This window comes from Heptranchias perlo, unplaced genomic scaffold, assembly GCF_035084215.1.
Source record: "Heptranchias perlo isolate sHepPer1 unplaced genomic scaffold, sHepPer1.hap1 HAP1_SCAFFOLD_73, whole genome shotgun sequence".
NCBI classification, from domain to species: domain Eukaryota; kingdom Metazoa; phylum Chordata; class Chondrichthyes; order Hexanchiformes; family Hexanchidae; genus Heptranchias; species Heptranchias perlo.
Window position 1 is genome coordinate 1315230 of NW_027139761.1, and position 6256 is coordinate 1321485.

Genomic DNA, 6256 nt, shown 5'->3' on the forward strand with positions numbered 1-6256 from the left:
GACCCCGGCGTAAGTGTGCGGGTTGGTGACTTTGACTGTCAGGTGGAGGGTGGTGGAGGCCAAACTTTGTCCCAAGTGACAGAGTGGCCTCCTGCAATGCTTGAGGGTCTCCCACCACCACCTGTCAAATGGACCTTTGCAGCTGCCACAGGCTGACAGCTGCAACACGTCCATTTGACCTGGGAGTGTTTCCCCCAGTGTGGGAAACAGTCCCAGTTTGCTCTTGAATCCCACCCCTCCTCACATAATCCCTTAATCAGGTCAGTTAATGACCTGAAATACCTAAATAAATACTTTCAAGTGGCATCCCGCTGGCTTTAATTGCCTGCGGGATTCCCACCAGCGGGGGCTGCGCGCGCACGCCGGCGCGTCAGCGGGGAACCCGGAAGTGCGCGGGTTCGAGGGCGGGCTCCGGTCACGCGCCGGGATTCTCCGATTTTCGGAGCCCCCCCCCCCGACCAGGAACGCACCCGATGGCGGGTGCTAAAATGACGCCCAATGTACAACTGAACTGCATCAAATTCGATTGCAAACTTCGAGTTTCTGAAGGAATTAAACTCATAAGAACACTTAATTGCGATGGCCGGGAATCGAACCCGGGTCAACTGCTTGGAAGGCAGCTATGCTCACCACTATACCACCATCGCTGACAATTCAGCGCACTAAAATAGTTCCTAAACATCAGATCCTGAACAGACACTGTAGGCTGTTGCATTCTGTTCTTCATTTCAACTGGTTTCTGACCGATCCTTTCTCGCTCTTTTGCAGTTCCCGTTTTCGACCAGTAGATGTCGCCAACCCCCAATCAATGGAAACAACACAACAGCCAGTAATTCTTCACCTTATATCGGCCGCATTACACATTCAGTGAGGTTAAATAATTACATTACATGATTACGGGGTCCTGACTACCAACTGGGCACGAATGGCAGCTTAATATTCAAGTCTATAAGATCTTTAGAAAGGACAAGGAAATAGGGAAAGGAGGAGGAGCAGCAATATTGCTAAAGGACAATATTACAACAGTTGAAAGATAGGTTATCAGTGAGGGTGAGCGGGCAGTGTAAACACTCTGAGAGAGACACATCACAAATGCCCCCACTGTATTCCCCCAGAAGGTATAAGTCGGGCGAGTGCTGGAGGATTTCTTTATTCTGTGTGAAAGTATTTGTGAGATTGTGGAAATGTCTGGAAGAGGAAAAACCGGCTGTAAAGCTCGGTCCAAGGCCAAGTCTCGTTCATCCCGGGCCGGACTGCAGTTCCCTGTGGGCCGTGTTCACAGGCTTCTGCGAAAGGGCAACTACGCTGAACGTGTGGGTGCCTGAGCCCCGGTCTATCTGGCTGCTGTGCTCGAGTATCTGACGGCTGAAATCCTCGAGCTGGCCGGCAACGCGGCCCGGGACAACAAGAAGACCCGAATCATCCGCAGACGCCTGCAGCTGGCCATCCGCAACGACGAGGAGCTCAACAAGCTGCTGGGACGGGTGACCATCGCTCAGGGCGGGGTGCTGCCTGATATCCAGGCCGTGCTGCTGCCGAAGAAAAGCGCTGGGAGTACCAAGAGCAAGTAAAGCGGCCAAGATTTAATCGACTAACAGGACAAAGGCAGGACCAATCTTATTAAATCCTTTGAATAATTAACAGAAAGTGCAAATGAGGGTAACCTGGTCGATGTAATACATTTGGATTTTCAGTAGGCCTTTTATAAGGTACCGCATTGTAGACTCATGGCAAAGTTCAGTGCACGTGGAGTCAGGGGACAGGTAGCGGAATAGACAGCAAGCTGGCGACAAAACAGAAAACAGAGAATACGGGTTACGGGTCGCTGCTTAGAGTGGCAAAAAGTGGGAATTGGTTTAACACAGGGATCAGTGCGGGGACCACTGCTGTTCACAATTAACATTAACGATTTGGATTCGGGAATTGGAAGTAACATTTCAAAATTTGACGATGACACAATATTGAGGGGTACAGTTAATACAAAGGAATAATGCATCAAAATGCAAGAGGACATTAATAAACTTGCAGATTGAAAAATAAGGAGCTCACATACTGCTTGGATAATAACAGAATAAATGGGATAGAGCAGCAAAGCGATCGAGGGATACAGATAGACAAATTACTAAAAGTAGTGAATAAAAGTAGCTTCGCCAGTGTTACCGTCTCACAAAGACACTTGCCCTGAATCTGTGAAAAGATAATGAGCATGAACTGGGACTGAAGCCGAACAAATCCCCAGTAACAGTGTGGCCCGGCCCGGACATCTCATTCTCTCTGTTTTATATCAGACAGTATCCCACCTTCATGTACAGCAATAGAGAGAGAGAGAGAGAGACAGTATCAGTCTTACACTTCCTATCTGTGTCCAAATCACGCTCAATAGCAGTATCCACCTTCATATACAGCACCAGAGAGAGAGAGGGAGGCAAACACCGTGAGAGAGACAGAGAGAGCGGTGAGACACAGTGCCAGACAGACGTTAACAGTATTAGTTCCACACTGACCGGTAAAGTTCCGTTTTATCCAGAAAGATCGCGTTGGGAGAGACAGAACATGCAATCTCATCTCTCACTGATGTTGTACAAGGGACAGAAACACTAATAATCCCACACTCAGGGACAGTGCAGAAAGTGACAGAAACAATGGGTCACATTTAACCCTCTAATGCCTGTTCTACTATCTGCAGTTTTACAACTCAGAGCTGTTCGATATTACTCTCAGTGATCGAGAGTTTCACTCCGATTGAAATAAATTGGGACTGTTGCTGCCTGATATTAATCCTACACGGTGCCAGCAAATACACCGACTCCTACTTTCCTCCGGCGTTTCACCAGGATTGGTTTGAGAAATCCTCCCTCCAGTTTCGGAGTCACACATTATAGGGGCCATTAATGAACAGGAACCTTTGGCTCGTTCCACAACCGCCCAATTTATCTATGAAAGCCCCTTTACCATCAAAAGACACCGAGAGAAACAGCAGGGAAGGAAACATCCACTTTAATAGTTGGAGATTGTAAAGTCAGTCTGGATTCCAGCGTTGGGCACTGGTGGAATCCTATCTGTTTCCCATTCTGGTGCCTGTTCCTGCACTGCTTGTGGACCCCATTCCCTCTGACCTTTCCCCCAGCCCCACTTCCTTTGCTCAGACTCGGAAAAATTCCAATTGGGGGAAGTTTCCATCGATTTTTGTCTTGGGAATTAAACCAGATATCTGCGCATGCGTGACTCAGCCCCGCCCCCAGCGCTGGTTGCTGGTGAGCAGAAGAGCGCATGCGCGCTGCGCTCCCCCATCTGGGCCTGTGGGCGCCATTCCCACAGTGAGCGGAAGAAGATGGTTTAAAACAGCCGGGAATGGAGAGATCACGGCCCCCGGGGCAAGGGAGCAAAGAGCAGCCTCGTTACAGCAGCTCATCGCTCCGGGACCGTGTCCGCAGATGGGCTCAGAGATCGGCATTGAGTCCGGGGGAAGGGCAGGGGAGTCCGGGGGCTGTTTGTAAGAGGCGGAGTGGATCAGGAACTGGTCCCGGAACATGGAGTGAGAGGGGGGAAGGGAGAGGTCATTCTCGGGCTGTGTGTGTCCAGGGTGTGTCCAGGGGAAGGGAGAGAGAATGGGAAGAACCTGCTGTTAAAATCATTGCTGCTTTTTCTCCCCAAACCAGTGAATGGCCCTGGTTTAGTTCCAGTCTCACCCTTTTTATTGTTATTGGACAGTGAAGAGCCGGACAGTAAGGATGTGGGGAGTTATACAAAGAACACCTATTGCAGGCACCAGGTGAGAAGTGTGAAGGACACATTTTAAAAAGCCGCTGTTATGTTTGGGTTGAACGGTTAGTCCCATGGGAGAGGGGATTAGAAACCTGACCTGGACAAAGTTCCCTGCCCCATCGGGTAGTCCCATTCATGGATCAGTGCAGGGGTTGGGTTGTGTCTGGATGTCACTAAATTGTTGTAAAACAGCCCAACACACCTGGTGTGCAGAAGCTGAGTGGTGCAGTACTGCAGTGGAGTCAGAGACTGACACTGTTTGTATCACTGGTTTTCATTTGTGGATATTCAAAATGATCATTAGCAGAGATAGTAAACCGTTTCTTGAGTGACAACAGATCATTTTTCTTCCTACAGGCGAATACTTGGAGGATCCTGTATGAATGTGATGTTTCCTCCACCCGAGGCACAAGGAACTATGCAGCCAGCTCCTTCTCACACACAGTAGGTACATTATCACCGACAGAGCACAGAGACACAGACAGGTCATCAGTTCCACAGTCTCAGACAGCAGAAGTAGTCAGTCCCACACTGATCCCAAGTTCCAGAGACACACTTTCAATCCAACATTCAAACAGAGCAGGTGAGGCAGACACTGTTCCATTTCCCCCTAATTCAGTCCCGCTGACAGGTAGATACAAAAATCCCAGTCCAAAATTACACTCTCAGAGTGAAAGGCACTTTGCAAATCTCACAATAGGGCAACATAGCTATGAATTAAATACCAGAGAGAAATCACACATCGTATCCGATTGAAAGAGACAGAATGAATCCCAATAATGTACCCGAGATTCCAATTGAATACTATCCCAGAACTCACACACATGATTTAAGACATGCAATATTCATTCATAAAGTGCACCATTTTCTACAAATTGCATACAAATCCAAAACTCACGTAGAGTATCGATTGAGAAATACTGAAATATCGTAAACCTGAGAAACAAATTGGATTCCAGTTCAGAATGCACTCATAGTATGAGAGTTAAAGAAAGAGTATCAATTCTATTAATGCAGACTGAGATACACATTATATACCAGTCCAAAAATCTCATACAATATTAGGCTGAAAGTTACAGAATTAATTCCCTTTCTACAGACTGAGCTATACATTACATACCAATTCAAAAATGTCACCATATCAGTTTGAAAGATACATTACCATTCACAACATTACTCACAGAGATACAGATTTAATAGTTGTGCAAAAAGCACACAAATTATCTGATTAAAACCTACAGCATCCAATCCTAAAGTGTATCCATATTTACCAATTAAATAATGAGAATAACTATTTAAACATTAAAATATAAAAGTTACAGTATTGAATGACATAATGTAAGCTGCGAATAATTACATACAGATACAGAATGAATCTCACACTCAGATAAAGTACCAGAGACACAGACACAGAATGAATCCAACACTCACAGATGCAGAGTGAATGCCAAACTCACATACAGTACTAGAGACTGTCAGATACAGAGTGAATCCCACACTCATGTATCATAACACAAATGACAGATACAGAATGAATCCCACACTCATGTATGGTACCAGAGTCTGAGAGACACAGAAAGAATCCCACACTAACATACAGTATGAGAAACTGTAAATTTAGAATGAATTCAATACCTACAGACAGTACTGGAGACCTTATATACAGAATCTATCCAACACTCACATCGAGTACCAGAGAGTGACAGATACAGAATGAATCCCACACTCAGAGAGGGACAGATAGAGAATGAATCCCACACTCAAACACAGTATGAAAGACTGAATATATAGAATTAGTTCAACACCTACATACAGCACTGGACACTGACAGGCACAGAATAAATCCTAAACTCACACAGTATCAGAGACTTACCATATGGAGTGAATCGCAAACTCACACACACTACTGACAGATACAGAATGAATCCCACACTCACACACAGTATCAGAGACTGACAGATACAGAATTAATCTCACACTCACACACAGGACCAGAGAATGACAGATACACAATGAACCACAATATCAGAGACTGACAGATACAGAATGAATCCCACACTCACACACAGTATCAGAGACTGACAGATACAGAATGAATCCCAAACTCACACACAGTACCAGAGACTGATAGATACAAAATGAATCTCACAGTCACCTCCAGTAGTACAGGCTGAGTTACACATTACATACCAGTCCAAAAATCTCAGAGTTTCAGATTGAAAGTTACAGTATCAGTTCCATTAGTGCAGACTGAGCTACACATTATATACCACTACAAAAAACTGATACAGATTCAGACTGAAATATACAATATTCCATTCATGCAGACTGACCTACACATCATATACAATTCAAAAATATCGGAATATCAGTTTGGAAGATACATTAATTCAAATTGTGTTCCCATCAATACAGATTTATCAGTAGTCCAAAAAGTGCACACATTCTCTGATTATAACCAATAGCATTACATTTTAAAATGTATCATTAT

At 45.3% G+C, this 6256-nt stretch overlaps 1 non-coding gene across 1 annotated transcript; it reads right to left on the reverse strand.

The window, feature by feature from the left end:
- Window positions 1–575: 575 nt before the first annotated feature.
- Window positions 576–647, reverse strand: trnag-ucc (transfer RNA glycine (anticodon UCC)). Its single transcript has one exon. It is a non-coding gene; the product is annotated as a tRNA-Gly (tRNA).
- Between the last annotated feature and the right edge of the window lie 5609 nt (window positions 648–6256).